At 43.0% G+C, this 18,247-nt stretch overlaps 1 protein-coding gene and 1 long non-coding RNA gene across 2 annotated transcripts in view; one reads left to right on the plus strand and one right to left on the minus strand.

Moving 5' to 3' along the window:
* Positions 1-18,247, plus strand: part of LOC120737557 (macrophage mannose receptor 1-like) — a 91,561-nt gene that overhangs the window by 43,419 nt on the left and 29,895 nt on the right. The window lies entirely within an intron of this gene.
* On the minus strand, positions 12,830-14,140 carry LOC120737559. Its single transcript, XR_005696762.1, has 3 exons — positions 13,950-14,140; positions 13,370-13,535; positions 12,830-13,267 (listed from the first exon to the last, which is right to left on the minus strand). It is a non-coding gene; the product is annotated as an uncharacterized LOC120737559 (long non-coding RNA).

Here is an 18,247-nt window from a genome sequence, read left to right on the forward strand (position 1 = left end):
GCTTTCAATAACACATATGTGGTATTAAAATACGCCAAATGTTTTCCTTTTAAGCACATTTGACATAAAACCGATTTACCAGTAGGCCGCCATTGTTATTTACTTCTCAATGCACTCTGGGTAACCTTTCCAGTTTGAACCAGAGCAACCCGAGAGAGAGAATGAAAATAGTCAACTGCACTTAGTTTAGATGAAGATGAAAACAATCCGTCACACGAGGACGAGAGAGTGAGGGAAAATTACTGGTGTCTATGCGGCTACTGCTTGCCAATGGCAATGGCGACTGAGAAGGTTTGTTGTAAAGCACCAAAACTTTTTGAAGCCGTATGTCTTAATCCAGATGTTCTTTGGGCAGCCCTTGTTAGCCTCCATGACCAGTATCCAGTCTTTAAGTGATAACGTGATGAATCCTGTTTCTGGGCCCTAAGTATTCTCATTTAATAAGAGTGTTGTGTTTTCAACATATTTTAATGCTTTGTATATTGTTCGATTTAATCTCAACAAGCCCCTAAAAACAGTCAGTGATCACTGTCGGCTTCTCATGGTTTTTATTACTGCTAATCATTTTAAAGCTCAGTTTTTAAACCCTTACGATGTAACTACAGCCCAGCCCATGCAGCAGTATGTTAATGACTAACCTTGTATTGTGGATGGATTATCTCGGTGGTTCTCCTGACTGACGTTTCGTCCGTTTACAGCATCCTGCCATGCGATTGCATTTGCCCCTAACGTGGGGACCCTCACATTAACTTTTATCGAGTGGAAAAATTCCTCCGTTCGTTAGTGTTCATCCTCCAGCTTTGCTGTTTATGTTATGCTAACATAGGGTAGCGGGTCAGGGCTGTTCGGGGTTCTGTTTGTACAGTTATGTTTGTTTATGTTGCCATAGTGACGGGTGACGCCCTCTCGCTGCGACGGTGTGTCCTTCCGGGGTCAGAGGGCGCCCTGTGTGTTGTTGTTGTTGCCGCGCTGAGCAGTTAGCTAGCGGCAGTGTGTTCTTCTGCAAATGTTAATAAATGGCTGTGCTCCCTGGCTAGCTCACGGGAAGCAAGACCAAACGATACCTCCGTCTCCTCCTTGTCTGAGCTCGCCACATTGGTGTCAGAAGTGGGATAGCTCACCCTCGCTGTAATGGAGAGAGACATTCAGAGGCTGGAGCAAGCTGTCGAGGAGAACATTCCCCGCTTGGGGAACTGGCGATTGAAGAGAGAGGATGTGAGCGGCCATGTAAGTCCCCCGACGGGTCCCGATGGCGCGAGCGCACCGCGGTGGCGGCCCGTCACGACAGATGCTAGGGCAATGCTTCATGGGCTACCTCTGTCGACCCACGCGCCGAGCCCCCAACCGCGAGCAGTTATGCCTACCACGCCAGTTAAGGTACCGAAATACAACGGGCTAACCCCGCCAGAGCCCTACCTCTCACAAGTGCGGCTGGCCGCCAGACATAGTGGCTGGAGCGAAGAGGAGACTGCTACACACCTAGCGCTAGCATTAGAGGGAGATGCACTGCAGATACTCCTTGACCTAGCCCCGGCAGAGCAGCATGAGCTCCAGGCCCTCACCGTGGCACTCGAGAGGCGATTTGGGCAGCGGCACTCCACTGATCAGAGCAGAGAGCAGCTAACCAACCGGAGCCGTCGACCGGGGGAGAACCTGGGCACCTTTGCAGCAGATGTGTTGCTGTATGCTCGTCGTGGCTACCCGGAGTTTCCAGCAGCAGCCCGTGAGGAGCTTAGCCTGCATGCTTTTCTGCGAGGACTTTTCCCAGAGCGACTACGCCAACACGTCCGCCTGGCCATGCCTCAGACCCTCCGTGAGGCGCTCCTTGAGGCTGAAAGGGCCGAGCCGGTGCTCACCTCGCGACCTAACCAGCAGGTGCCCCCGCCAAACTACCCCCAAATCAGAGCCGCAGACTGCGACGGAGAGGGGGAGGTCGCCGAGATGTCCCAGCTGCAACCCTTGGTGCCCCGGGGCCGTCCTCGTCGACCAACCGACTGCTGCTACCGGTGCAATGAGCCTGTCCACGTGGCGCGTGACTGCCCAGCACCAGCCCCGAAGACCAGAACTACGCAGGCTCAGGGAAACGAGGAGGGAGCGGTGTAGCGAGGGGACCACCGGGACCAGACGAGACAGGCGTCGGGCAGCTACCGCTAAGCAGATTTCGGATGCCGGGGACTCCGGGTCATCTCCACTCGCCTCAGCCTCTCAGCCTGACAAACCTCCTTCGACCGAGATCCAGCATCGGGCAGGTCGACAGCATGGCAACGCTGATGCCCTCTCCGGACAGCTCTGCGTAGCCGTCGAGTGCCGCTACTGCCTGCGACAGGAGGAGCGGGCCCAGGAGGTGCTGGGTGTGGCTACTGCTCAGGCCACAGCCGGCGGAGGGGGGTGGCTCCCATTGACAACGCAGCAGCTGAAGCGGGAGCAGGAGGCCGATGCGACGTTGGTTCAGGTGGGGGCCTGGCTGGAGGCGGCGCAACGCCCCGCCTGGACGGGGGTGTTGGGACAGGAGCCCGAAGTGATGGCCTACTACTCCCAGCACAACAATCTGGAGATCCACGACGGCCTCCTGTACCGGAGATGGCAGGCCCCCAGTCAGGGCAGAGATCTCCTGCAGCTGTTGGTGCCTCGGTCTCTGCGGTCGCAGGTGCTTGAGCTGGTCCACGGCTCGGTGGGGGCAGGACATTATGGGAACGCCAAAACTCTCCGCCGCCTCAGGGGACGGTTCTACTGGCCTGGCTGTTGATGGGATGTGGAAGTTCATGTGCACTGCTGTGACACCTGCACGGCACAGAAGGGCCCAACTCAACGCTCCACTGCCCCCTTTCAGCAGTACCTGGTGGGGGCCCCAATGGAAAGAGTGGGAGTGGACGTCCTAGGGCCTTTCCCCGTCACAGAGTCAGGGAACCGGTATGTGTTGGTGGCTATGGACTATTTCACGAAGTGGCCAGAGGCCTACGCGGTGCCAGACCAGAGCGCAACGACGACGGCTGAGAAGCTGGTGGAGGAGATGTTCACCCGTTTTGGGGTCCCGGCTGAGCTCCACAGTGACCAGGGGCGTAACTTCGAATCAAAGGTCTTCGGGGAGATCTGCTGGCGACTGGGGGTGGAGAAGACGAGAACCACACCGCTCCACCCACAAAGCGATGGCTTGGTTGAGCGCTTCAACCGCACGCTGGCCACCCAGCTCGCCATTCTCACCAGCCGCCACCAGCGGGATTGGGACCGACATCTGCCCCTGGTCCTTTGGTCGTATCGGACTGCGGTGCAGGAGTCCAGCCAGTGCACACCTGCCGCTCTGATGTTTGGACGGGAGCTCCGGACGCCTGTGGATCTGGTGTTCGGGTCCCCCCCCGAGCCGGAGATTGATGGTGGGCCAGAGATGGACTACTACAGGAGGCTGAGGGAGCGGCTGCAGGTGGTTCATGACTACACCCGCCAGGCCCAGGCCAGCGCCGGAGTACGACAGAAAGTGCCGAGGGGGAGTTTTCATGCCTGGCGACAAGGTTTGGGTGTACTGCCCGGTTCGCAAGAGAGGAGTGTCCCCCAAACTCTGCAGTCACTGGCAAGGGCTGGCGGAGTTCGTGGAGCGGCTAACAGACGTGGTGTACCGTATCCGCATGCTGGGCCCGGGGCGCATAGTGGTGTTGCACCAGGACAGGCTCTCACCGTACCGACCGCCCGCTCCGGCAGACGCCGGGGCAGGGGATGATGGTGGCACCCCATGTTCTGACCCGAGTGACTTGGTGCGCCAAAAGAAGGCACCTGGACATTTGCAGGACTTTGTGTGGGGTAATGGGGTCTGACCCCTTAGGTGGGGGCTATGTAGCGGGTCAGGGCTTTTCGGGGTTCTGTTTGTACAGTTATGTTTGTTTATGTTGCCATAGTGACGGGTGACGCCCTCTCGCTGCGACGGTGTGTCCTTCTGGGGTCAGAGGGCGCCCTGTGTGTTGTTGTTGTTGTTGTCGCGCTGAGCAGTTAGCTAGCGGCAGTGTGTTCTTCTGCAAATGTTAATAAACGGCTGTGCTCCCTGGCTAGCTCACGGGAAGCAAGACCAAACGATACCTCCGTCTCCTGCTTGTCTGAGCTCGCCACAATAGCTTGTCGCGCTAGCGATCACATAGCACATCATTATATACCAGCTTGCCCAACTTCAGTAACCCTACAAACGTCGCTTCTTTTTACTTTCCTGCCATCATTTATGTTGGAAGTGATAGCAGAGCTGTACATTTTAATTTGTTTAATAAATCTCTCAGTCAGAACATGGTATATTATATTTAGATGGAAGCTAGCGAGCTAACTCCCTGCTAACTTCTAACTCCGTTAAATGTCATAAATTCTGTTTTCATGGATGCCTGGATGTTACACTTAATTAACAATCAAACTTAATTGTTACACCTGGCAGAGCAGCCACACTGACCAGTTTATTACAAATTAACAATTTGAGACAGTTTTAGAACTGTCAGCAATGCTGCAGCGATCATTTGACTTTTGCAGCGGAGTTTGGGCCCAGTCATGGCTAATAACGTCAGACTCAAATACCGGATAGTGCGGGTCTACCAAGTCGTAACCAGGTCACTAACAGTGTGTTCACACCGAACGCGATGGACGCGAACAAAACGCCCCTAATTTGACGCGTGCACATTCGCGTCTCAACGCGTGTCCAAGAAAAATCCATCGCGCGTCAAAATATCATATTTTGACGTGCGTGAACCGGAAATGTGGGAGGAATGTGGGAGGAATGTGGGAGGGAGTTGTGCCAGACTGGTATCTTTGCAAGATGGCAGCTGTCGAGCTAGCGCTTGAAGAGAGAGTCTCCCTTCTCTATGTACTGTGGAGAGCAGAGCAGCGGCGTAAAAGACATCCTCGCCGTACCTGGGTCCATCAGGTCCTCCAGAGGCGTGAGCAGTTTGGTGAGTTTCACCATTTGCTCCAGGAGCTGCGCCTGGATGACGGCCAATTCCAGCGCTATCACCGTCGGCCAGTTTGAGGACCTGCTTCCCCTCGTCGGTCCCAGCATCGCCCGCCTAGACACCAACTACAGACGCTCAATCCCACCTGCAGAGCGCCTGTCCGTCTGCCTGAGGTAAGTAAAAGTATTTAATACGGTAGTCCTTTATTGATACCTGTGCTAATATGCTAAACCATCCATTTATACACTGCTAACATGGATGTGCTATGCTAACAGTGAATGCCGTCGGTGTTTACTGATAGCAAACTGTTGTACAGAGACGACCCTTTATAATATTTCTAGTGATACTCAGAAGCTCTCATCAAGTCCCGATTTAATTCGATTTATGCTGTTATCAGTGTTTGCATGATAGCATGGCTGTGGTGTCACATCAATGTATGCGCTCGGTGTTTGCTGATATCAAACTGTAGCATTAGGACCACTGAGTTAACCTTTGTAGTGATACTCACTCCTTTTTATTTAGACCTGGTTTAATTCTGGGATAGTTGAATATTTGTATATAATCCCTGCAGCTGTCAGACTCTATACAGGGCTCACCAGCCTTTATTAAAACAGAGTTAGATAAAACTGAACAGTTTGGTTCATCTTTAGTTACATGGTTCTATCTTGATAAGCTGTCTTATCACAGATTAATTTTTCAAAAATATTAATGATTTAAGCAAGGAAAGGGCTACATGTCAACATACAACTCTTTATTTCTATTAATGTCTTACTTCATTCCTACCTGATTGACATGTTTAGGAATTATGAGTGATTGGCTCACTGTAGTTGTGAAAGTTGCTACCAATCAAATTATGATATGTTAAAGTTAAAACAAAACACAACTGTTTTAGATATGATCTAATATACATTTTGTAATTATCCTTATAATTACAAAATGTTTTATGTAAGATTTAAGTTTTGTGATTTAAATCTGACATCACAAAAGTATTTTGGAATTTGAATAATGTATTTTGTAACTGCAGTACACATAATACTGATTTTGAACAATTTTGTCCAGGTTCCTTGTCACCGGGGACTCCTTCACGACCAAGCATTCAGTTTCAGAGTCGGTGTGTCCACGGTGAGCCAGATCATCCCCCAGGCAGCGACGGCCATCTGGGACTGTCTAGTGGACGACTTCATGGCTGTACCTTCACCTGGAGACTGGCGGTCCATCACAGAGGGATTCCAGGAGCGCTGGAACTTTCCTCTGTGCTGTGCAGCTCTGGATGGGAAGCACGTCCAGACAAAGGAGCCCCATATATCATATAGGAGACACACACATTGATATACACTAAATATTTATTTCATTTCTTTTTTGTGGTGCCCAAATTGATGCACCTGCTTGATTTTGTTTAAACAATTATTGCACACTTTCTGTAAATCCAGTAAACTTCTTTTCACTTCTCAAATATCACTGTGTGTCTCTCCTGTATGATATTTAACTGACATTTGTTATTGTAACAACCAAGGATTTATACAGGAAAATAATGTCTATTAGCAAGGTTGCCCAAACTTTTGCATCCCACTGTATTAGTATATTTTGTCATTAGTATAATATGAAATAAATTCTACATGTGTCAAGCTGTGTGCCAATATATGCGGTGTAGTAGAACTGAGACATTAGTCTTTATAAAAATTTATTTCAAATAATATTAAAATTTACAAACATTAAATATTAAACATAAATATATAAAATATACATATTTACAGAGAGACAGGAATAAAAAGGACCCAGCTTAAAGTGGAAAAGCCTCAGGGAGAAGGAGGAGAAAAATAAGAACATTGTTTCTGCCCTGGAGAGCCTGCTGCCTCATCAGAAAACTACTAATCGCTAGGGTCCAATGTTTCCAAATTTAACACAGATTTGCTGTTTTCAAAAACGAATTTATAAATGTGAAATTTCACTAATACTCTTGTCTGAGGCGGCATGCTCTCCAGAGCAGGAACAAGGCTGAGGAGGAAATGCTCCATTGAAGACTGACGTGGCCTCTTCAGAGACTCCAGGATGGCCAGCTCCACCGCCGATGGACCGTCCTGGCACCCGTCCTGGGACCCGTCCTCCTCTGTGGGCCTGTAAAACACAGCACAAAACAACACAAAGTAATGAGAAGGCTGCTACTAGATTTTCATTTTCAAAATTGAAAAAAAAAAAAACAGGATGTAATCAGATTGGTTGTAGATATTTAGCAAAGGGAATCACAAGGGAATCCAACCGAGTAAAAAGCTATCAGTGCTTGCTGTACATACCTGAGGGTGCAGCAGCAGGAGAAGCAACAGGTGATGGCTCTGCTGCAGAATCAGTTGGCAGGTGTCTATTTCTGAATGAGGGTCATAGTTATGGGTGTGTTTTTTGCTTTATTCAAGTTACAATTCAGATTCAATCTGAGCAATTCAAATTTGAATTTAACTTTTTCAAATTCAATTTCTGATGGCACAAAGTTCTGCCCAAAGGATGTTGTCATTATATTTTATTACATTTTTTGAGTTTAGGAGAATAAAACAATATTTAACATGTTGTTGTGTACTAAGAAGAGATTAATTTAAGAAGTTTTAATTTATGCATTTTTGAGCCAATGCTGTATTAGTTTGTAATTGTAAGAAATATATGGTTAAAAATGTAAAGAAGTACATTTAATGAGGTGCAGTGAAAAGAAGTGCCTGTAATTAGTAATACAAACAGTTTATTAAATTTTTCTATTAATGTAAAATATTTGTTAATGGTACAGAAAAGATACTGTGAATAAACATAATCTTCCGTTTTATAGTTGAAGGATATGTCTGTAAGTAGCACAGAAAATATACTGTAAATCTACAGAATTTTCAATTTTAACATTTACGGAAAAGTCTATGAACTTATGTAAAAATACAAAAAATGTACTGCCAGAAAATTACCAGAACATTTTATTTTTTTCTACAGAATTCTTGTTTACAGTGTCCCTGCGTCCCTCACTTATTTTCTGGTGTATTTTTAATTTTATACTTTTCAAAGAGTTAACATCACAGTTGCGGCTGTAGAATATAAAATACAGAAATGACGTGTTTTTCAAGTATCTTTATGACTCAGTTTGTTATAATTTTTTGGCCACTTAAAATATCTTTTTTAAATTGTAACATTTGTTGCGATTTCTGCTCCCCTCTTAAAAAAAACCTTTTAATGTCAACAAGACTTTTTAAATAGATAAATAAATGATCTATAACTAATCTTTGCCAAAAAACTAATTGAAGCTTCAACCTTGGGACAGGAATGTTGTTTGTGGCTCAGGAAATGGGTGTGACAGCTCAAACCTGGAGAAAACGGAAGCTCTGCCACGAGCGGCGAGAACAGTCAGCCCACAACTACACCGGTAGAGAGGAAGCAAGACGCAAAATTTAGATGTGGGGGAAAACCCCGGAAGTCCTGGAAATATGACTACTCATTGACTTTAAAGTTCCCAATTAAACAGAAGCAGACCTGAATAATAATAACAACAAAACCTACTACCATAACCAACAGCACCAACAACAACAATAGTAATACAAATCTTAAATCTTATTCTTAAGACTTCTTAATCTCAGTCACAGCTTTCAGATAACTTTCCAACTGTGATCCAACTGCTTAAACAAGTAAATACATTCCTTCACTACATTCAGCCCAAGTATGAAGTCTGGTTCTTCTGCTTTTCTTGGTCCTATTTTTTCTTATTTATCTCTCATCAACTACAGAAAGTGTCTAAGGCACTGATGAAAGCTGGTTAGAGTAAAACATGTAACCATAGATCAGGGGTCTGCAACCTGCGGCTCCGGAGCTGCATGCGGCTCTTTAGTCTTTATATTGCGGCTCTACGTGGTTTAGAAAAAAAATGAGTATTTAACTGAAGTGTATTTTATTTGTGTTAGTTCTTTTTAACTTGTAGTTCTAAATTGGAAGATTATTGTGATCTTGAAAGGTAAAAATAAAATTATGTTAATATTTTTAATCGCTCAAAATAAGCATCACACTTGCATAAACCATACCCGCCAAAATGCCATGTATTTATCGAGACTTTCAACCCCAGGCAGGCCAAGTATGGATCTTCGGATCCACATACGTATTTGAGCAGCTATTCTCCACCATGAACTATAGTAACAACAAACACCGCTCATGCCTCACAGATGACAGCTACAGTCCTGCGTAAAGATGAAGTGACTTCGTACAGCCCCGATTTGCAGACGCTGTGAGCTGAGGTTCAGGAGCAGATGTCCCAATGTAAACATACCACGGCAGACCCGACAATGTTTGCATAAACATGCTTTTTTTCTTTATTGACCACTTTTCACACATGGTTGCTGTAGCCACACAGCCAGCTGTAGCTTTCCAGCTCACAGCCCAAAACACACCAACACAACAGCAGAGAGAGCACAGACTTTAAGCCGGCAAGGCTTGATTGCAGATGCCACTCAGGTGCGTCCACTTCCCTGCAGCAGCACTGCGGACCATGCCTTGCCACACACATTAACCAGGTAAAATACATATTTATGCATATATTTTACAAAATATTACTTTTCATTTTTTAGCAGCATAGTCCCTTTTTCAAATTATTTTTAAAATTTAGGTCAAGACTCCACTACAGGCTGCGAAATCCCAACGGTGATATAAGGATGACGGTTCACTACAGTTTTTGTTTGCTATATGAATAATTTAAGTTCAGCTTTTTAATTCATTTAAAAGAGACCTTCAACTGGATGTCTTTCTTTTTTTAAAATATTTTTTAAGAGTTCAAAATGTGTTCAGTACATAAATTTAATTTAATTTCTCTGTAGCACTTCATGGATTTCATAAACAACACACTTTAGTTGTTTATACAAAGCATCAAGGTAAAAAACAATAATAGTGTTGTCTTTATTTTAGATGTCAAAAAGTATTTGCGGCTCCCAATGTTTTCTTTTCCGTGGAAAGTGGGTCCAAATGGTGTTAAAGGTTGCTGACCGCTGCCATAGACGCTGAGCATAGTCTTTTGGAATTTAAAGTCTAAGGCAATAAGACAGTGTTGTAGTTATGGCTCTCCAACAGCTTGTATGCTGATTCAATGTGATGATCATTCCTGCTCTCTTCCAAACTATCCATGGCAGTCTCTAGAAAATCCTCACCCATCACAGACCAAAAGGATTTATAAAATTCAACAGAAAGACCATCTATGCCAGGAGTTCTACCACTCTGAAAACTGATCAGAGCAGAGACAGTTTTCGATTGGCTTCAGCCACCACATGAGTGAGTCTCTTGAAGAAACCGTGGCACAAACTGGGATTTTCTGAAAGATCACTCCTAAAAAGGTTGTTATAATAGCTGACAGCAAACTTCCTGATCTCAGGGGGTTCTGAGATTGTGGAGCCATTATCAGACATTAGAGAGTGAACAATATTTCTTTGCTCAATCTTCTTTTACAGTCCCAAGAAGAAGTGAGATGGGGCATCCATCTCTGTGACACTGAGGAAACGTGGCCTGACCAAAGCCCCTTTGGTCGTCGTGCCTAACTGTCAGTGCTCCTCACATTGTAATTTTCCCTAGAACTATCACTGTTCGTAAAGGAATGTTTTTCTACTAGAGCCTTAGCAGCGACGTCCACCCTAGCAACAGTGGATCTGCCCGCGGTCTCAGCAGGGGGCGATTGACGTTTCCCCACCAGGAGCCCTGGCCAGCACCTGCTCTCCAACTGCATCATCCACTGGCTGTGTGTTTCTTAGCCTTTCTGGTAAGGATCGAATTAAATGCTCTTCTCCACCACAACCAAAATGGTAAATGGACTGGTTGTTATATAGCGCTTTTCTACTCATCTGAGCACTCAAAGCGCTTTACACAACTTGTGCATTCACCCATTCACACCCATTCGCACAAGCACATTTGTGCTTTATAGCTATAGCACAAGTGCTTTATAGCTAACATTCACACACATTCATACTCCGATGGATGCATCGGAGAGCAATTTGGGGTTAGTATCTTGCCCAAGGATATTTGGCATGCAGACTAGGGGAAGCCAGGAATCAAACCACCAACCTTCCGATCAGTAGATGACCTGCTCTACCACCTGAGCTACAGCCAACCAAAACATTTCACGTTCTCTGACAAAGCAAAACCATGTCATTGAAACCATCTTTTTTGAAACTGAAAGACAGGTTTAGCTCACTGACTGCCTTCTGTGACACACAACATGTTTAAGGAGCACAAATTGGCACAACAAAGAAACCATCTTTATGGGTGAAACTACTTGGCCATACTGTGACAGCTTGTTGGCTGAAGTTTCATTTTTTTTATAAATGGAGGTGCATTTGAGATGGTAATCTTTTTAGCAGGGTGTCTGTGAAGGTTCTCAGTCATCCAGGTCATCGTAGTCAAAGGAGCTTGCAAAGAAAAGCGTCTGGACTTCTTTAAGTTACTTGAAGACGTTTCACCTCTCATCCGAGAAGCTTCTTCAGTTCTAAGGTCAAATGGTGGAGAGTCCCAGATATAAACCTAGTGGGAGTGTCCCCCCACAGAGGGACAAAAGGACCCCCTGATGATCCTCTAATCGCCTGAGCCAAGGTGTGAAACTGGGTGTGGGTCCCAATCAGCCAGAGTTTTGGGTGAGTTCATTGTGAAACCTGGCCCCACCTTATCATGCGAATTCCTGAGATCAGATGGCCCAGGATGTGAGTGGGCGTTAAGGCGTCTGGGAAGGGATCTCAAAACTGGATTATAGATGGCCTTTTTAGCAGGGCTAACCAAGGAAAGAACAGGCGTGAAAGTGTCATGAATAATGACAACTCTTTCCACCAAGTCATTAACTTTAGATATGTTAACAAGAAAGATAACGATCACACCATTCATATGGGATGCAGATTTTAATGCTGTCATAACCCACCACATCTCCTACCAGCCTCCTCCACTGAACAGTTCACAGTTGGTGTGAGTTTGACAGCATGACGGCGTGTCAGCTTCTCAAACTCTGCGTCACCATCAACAGCGGGCATAGTGCCAAATCAAGCCAGTAGCAAACAAACAAAACAATATTCGTGTGTTGAAAAAAACTATGCTAGATAGCAAAGAGAGAAAAATCACTCAAAACAAACCACTCACTCCGACACTCCCATCCGCAGCTTGATTCACTCTGCCATTCACTCAGAGAGACAGATAGATAGATGAAATAGTTGTATTTTGATGTTGATTTGCACAACTAATCACCTCTATGATAAATATATTGTTGATTTTCTTCAAATACTCACCACTGTTTGCTGAGTTTATGCCTCATTCAGAAAATGCTATATGATTTTTGTTTAAATTTTTCTTCTTACATTGGAAGATAAGTGTAGTAATGGCACAAACAGAGCTGACATTAACACAGTATTGCACTAGAACAAATTTAAATATAATTTTGTCACATTTATTTCAGGATATGTAAACACCCTGTACAATCACATACTAACAGAAGAACAAGAAAATGACATAACCACCAAATAATGCAATTACAGATAAGTATGGACGTTCATTACACCTTCAGTCAGCTGATAGTTTTATATTTAATGGCATCAAAAGCTGAAAGGCCAGAGAAGCTGGCGAATGTTTTATTATTGTTTTACATGTGCTTAAAAGAATTATTTCAGATAAAGGCCAGACTAGCTTTAGCACAACACTCAGAGAACAAAACTGAACAGTAATGAAGACTTCTCAGTTACAGTAAAACATGCGTACGATTACCTCTTTATGTTCATTGTGTTGACATATTTAATCAAATTGCTAAAGCCAGCATTGTAAAATGAAAGCAAATTGGATGACTTTGAACATTTACTCTGATTAACTGAACAGTAACTAGACGGTTCCCTGTTAACTTTAATAAACAGGAAGTCGTTTAAAAAATAATGAAAAATAAAAAAAAATAAAATAAAAGGAGTTGCACCATTCAGCAAGCTCTGTAGGATAGATTTATTCACTTATTTATTTGACTTTTGAGCTTGACATTTTATTTGAAAGCCTGAGTCACTAATTAGCACATTAACTATTTAAAAATTTAGTTACTGCAGGGCGTAGTGCTTGGTGTTTGCCATTTGTATTTCTCAAAATGCACAGGGCGGCATCGATTTTTAACATTATTACATGCCACAATCACAGGCTTATGCTTTTGTATCACATTAAGATTACAACCATATAGAAACTGGATGTCATATACCAGTATGACTGAACTGCTGATACACAAGTTATCTTGTGTATTGATTAGGCGTCGACCATTTTGGCTGCAAATCCCTTCGATATTCACCTGATCACTGCTCTCAATGAAGGACTGCAATGAAGTTCTGCACCAGAGGTCTTTCCTTTTCAAAAATCTAATAATAATGATAATAATATTATTATTTTGTTGTTGTCTGTATATTATATTCACATAATCATATAATATCAAGGAGGGAACTATTCATTTTTTAACTCACCTCTCCCACTCAATTGGAAGACTTCGGTCAAATATATCTTGAAGGATGTGCCTTTTGATAAATTTTTTATATTGACTTGGGGGGCTTGTGTCTTCACAAGGTAAAGAGTTCGCAGTCATGGCTACAGTGACCATTATGGCAGTCAAGACAGCAACACTCATTTTGTCTACAGTGAAAGAAAGAAAACAACATTGACTGAGTAATGTGTTTAAAATCAATACAGCTGGGATGATGAACAGTAGCACTACCAGTCTGTGTTATTCTTTTACCATAGACATCTGATATTATTAGTATAATTTGTATAGTGAGACAAGCAAGGGTGCTGATGAAAACTGAACGTTTTTGTAATAACTGAATAATTTTTCCTCTTACATCTTCGCTTTATTCTTCCTGTAAAGTAGGACAGCACTTTACATTGTTCCTAATGAAGAGGCACATTTACAAAATTTTAAAAAGGAGTAGAACCTGGATTTAATTTCACACACACACACACACACACACAAATCAAAAATAACATTAAATACACGAGGTGGCACGAATATGTAGAGCAATAGAATAGGAGACAGAAGTGTTGGCTTACCTTTCTTTGATGTGGTGCTGGGGAAAACTGATTGAAGCTTCAACCTTGGGACAGGAAAGTTGTTTGTGGCTCAAGAGACGGGTGTGACAGCTGAAGTCTGGAGAAAACTGAAGCTCTGCCACGAGGTGGGTCCATGCAGCGAGAACAGTCAGCCCACAACTACACTGGTAGAGAGGAAGCAAGACGCAAAATTTTGATGAGGGGGAAAACCCTGGAAGTCCTGGAAATATGATGATTTTGACTTTAAAGTTCCCAATTAAACAGAAGCAGACCTGAATAATAACAACAAAACCTACTACCATAACCAACAGCACCAACAACAACAATAGTAATACAAATCTTAAATCTTATTCTTAAGACTTCTTAATCTCAGTCACAGCTTACATATAACCTTCCAACTGTGGTTCAACTGCTTACACAGGTAAATGCATTCCTTCACTGCATTCAACCAAAAGTATGAAGTCTGGTTCTTCTGGTTTTCTTGGTCCCTTTTTGTTTTGTACCTGTCATCGACTACATAAAGGGCCTAAGGCACTGATGACAGTTGGTTACAGTAAAACATGTGACCATAGACACTGAGCATAGTCTTTTTGTATTTAAAGTCTAAGACAATGTGAAAGAGGTGTAGTCGGCAATGGCTCTGCAACAGCTTGTGTGCTGGTTTAATTTGATGATCATACTCTTTTGCAAAGGAGAGAAATTAATACTGATTTTTCTTCAAATATTTTATTTCTAATTTAAAAGTTTGTTTGTGGAGCACAGGTACAAGAATTATTATAGGTACAAATGTAAACTATATTTTTTCCAATGCTACATTATTATCTTAAATATCTAATATTATAATATTAACAAAGTAAATTAGTTAAACTGTCTTCACACTGTGAAGACTTCTTTAAATATCACTGTGTTTGACCCTATCTTATCTTATACAGGAAAATAATGGCTATTAACAATATTGCCCAAACTTTTGCATCCCACTGTATTAGTATATTTTGTCATTAGTATAATATGAAATAAATTCTACATGTGTCAAGTCGTGTGCCAACATTTGCTGTGTAGTAGAACTGAGACATTAGTCATTATAAAAATTTATTTGAAATAATATTAAAATTCTCAAACAGAAAAACATTAAACATAAATATATAAAATATAAGAATTTACAGAGAGACAGGAATAAAAAGGACCAGCTGCTCTCCAGAGCAGGAACATGGCTGAGGAGGAAATGCTCCATTGGAGACTGGTGTGGACTCTTCAGGGACACCAGGGTGGCCAGCTCCACCACCGATGGACCGTCCTGGGACCCGTCCCTCATCTGCCTCGGAGCCATCCTCCCCTGTGGGCCTGTAAAACAGCACAAAACACAAAGAAATGAGAAGACTGCGACTAGATTTTAATTTCAACATTGAAAAAAACAAACAAACCAAAAACAGGATATAATCAGATTGGTTGTAGATATTTAGTAAAGGTGATCACAGGCAATCCCACCGAGTAAAAAGGTATCAGTGCTTGCTGTACATATCTGTGGGTGCAGCAGCAGGAGCTCAGGGACTGGGGATGCTCTGCTGCAGAATCAGTTGGTTCTATCAATACAGTATTAAATGTTAACAGGTTGAATATAATAATCATAGAGTAGACAGTGGTCCCTCATTTATTGCAGCAGGGGTTCTCAGAATAACTAGCCCCTGGTCACGCACTTTATACACTGTTTATTAATAAACAATAAAATATATTCCTAAATGACAACATGCATAAAAGCAGAACGGTATTTGTACGTCAGTGGGAAAATAGCGGTGGCTTGCTAGCTTTTGTGCGGCTTCCCCGGGTCAGTAAAAACTTTCAAAAGAGAAATGAATGAACTTACCAGGTTGCCCGATCTCTTCACATATCTTCCTCCAAGCTCGGTCCTTTTTATTCCTGTCTCGGTACAGAAAGCAGCTGGTGTCGTACAGCTCCGAGTTGTTTGCTACCGCATTGATTAGCCTTCCCCTCCATTGAAGTATGAAGGGCTTTGGCTGGACCTGCCCCTTTGACCTAGGTAACAGCCACGTCACCAGGCTCCTGATTGGTTGTCGCGGCGAGATTTGACGCTGGAGTTCAGATTTTTCCAACTCGAGCGGTAGACGCGAAACGCGCGTATGCACAAAATGCAACACAAAAACTGACGCGCGTGGTTTTATTTGCGCGTCAAACGCACCAGACGCGCTACACTGACGCGCGTTTCACGCGTTTGGGCGTTTTGGCGTTTTGGCGACGCAAATCTGCTTCCGAATTTTCGCGGGACCCGCAATCGCGTGTCATCGCGCCTTTCCATTGACTTTACATGTAAACCTGACGCTCTATTCGCGTCCATCGCGTTCGGTGTGAACACACCGTAATAGGCAAGTTAATTAATACAGTTGCTACACTATAAAAAACAAAACAGGTTAGCTGAATGAGAGCACCTATACAGCCGACAACCAATACACGTCATCGTCCCAGAATACGTTGTGTGCGAAAAAACATGGCCTCTCCCATGGCTCCAAAATAGTTTTAAACAACAAACATTTAATGAATAACAAAAAAATTGTAGTTATTCTCAAGTATGTTTTTATGTAGGGGACATAATTTGTAACATATATAGAGTAACTTGTCATAATAGTCGTGGTTTGCTTTAAGAAAGGGGACCGGAGGGTGTGTTCCAACTACAGGGGAATCACACTCCTCAGCCTCTCTGGGAAAGTCTATGCCAGGGTGCTGGAGAGGAGAGTCCGTCTGTTAGTTCTTTCAAATACATTTTTATATTTTTTGAGCAATGATAAACCCAGCTGGATTTTACTAAAATTGAGGAGATTTTTTGGTGATTGTAATGACAGTGCATTGTCATACTTAAAGGGAAAACTAAAAGTAGACAAAAGTAGTAAGATCAGCTTAATCTAATAATTTCCAGTTTTTTGTTTTGTTTGTTTTTTTCAAGCCAGACACGGTTGGGTTTCGAGCCATATCTGAACTGAATTCTTGGCCAGCATTTATTGCAGATCTGTTTCTGACTGAATATTCCTGAGACCTTGACGTGTTTATCAGATTTACCAACCAATTAATATTTTAAAGTTGCAGACGTTTTTCATCTCTTAAAACCAACTTGTTTCTTAAATTCCTTATTTCATGTTTCTTGATTTCACGAGACAGATTATTCATTGGAATAAACTCACTGAAAAAAATGTATTTTAGAATAAAACAGTTATGAGATGGGAAACAAAATATATTTTTGGTTGGTAGGTTTAACTTGAGTAATCAGATGTGTATTTATGCATGAGAAAGTTAATGCTCTTTGGTGATGCAGTTTGTCTGTTTTTAATTGAAGAAAGAAAGGCTAATCTGCTGGGTTTTTTTTAAGTGCTTCAGCAGTATCACTTCATCAATAAATCCCTGACCTGGTATGAGGCTCAGAGCTTCTGCAGATTAAAGTACACTGACTTAGCAACTATAAATAACATGGATGATGAAAACCAGCTGATCAACACACTGGACGTGACATCATCATGGATTGGACTTTACAATGGACAGACCAACAGGTGGCTTTGGTCTGATGGCAGCGGTGTAACGAGCTTCACCCAATGGAGCCCTGGTGAACCAAGCAACTCTGGAGGGGTTGAGGCATGTGGACAGATGTATGATAACGGCCTCTGGAATGATGCTCAGTGTGGATTAGCCATGGCTTATGTGTGTTATGAAAGTGAGTAAATGACACAGTGATCTTTAAAGCAAATGTAAACTGATGCAATTACATACAGTGATTAAGTTGGAGAAGACCGAGTAGATTAGCATTACTATTGTATGTGTATCAGTGGATGGTGTGTATACAAATTCTTGTATTTTGGGATTACTTAGTGCAAAAAAATAAAAATACATAAACAAATATTAACGAATTCTGCATGATGTCTGATTCATTCCAGTAACATATATTGAAATTATAAACAGAGATGTGTCCTTGTTTTACACAAGAAAACACTGTGTCATGCTACATGTTGTTAGTGTTTTTTAGGTCATTGTTTTGTGGGTGACAAAGTGTGTTTGTCGGCTGTCAACCTTTGCTAGTGTTCTGGAAGAATGAGTTTATTTGAGACCTGAATGAAGTGTTTTGGTAGTTGTAGTGCATTTTGAATGTGAAATGAACTGCTTTGCCAAGCTGACGGTCAGTTAGGAGGATTGTGTGAAGTGTTTTGCAAAAGTGACCTAAGTATTGGGAAATGTGTCCTAGCGTCTGTAAAAAAACTGTAATCAGTGCCAAGAAAGAGAACAGCTCCCTGGTTCTGGACACA

This window comes from Simochromis diagramma, unplaced genomic scaffold, assembly GCF_900408965.1.
Source record: "Simochromis diagramma unplaced genomic scaffold, fSimDia1.1 OVJJ01000413.1, whole genome shotgun sequence".
Taxonomy (NCBI): Eukaryota; Metazoa; Chordata; class Actinopteri; order Cichliformes; family Cichlidae; genus Simochromis; species Simochromis diagramma.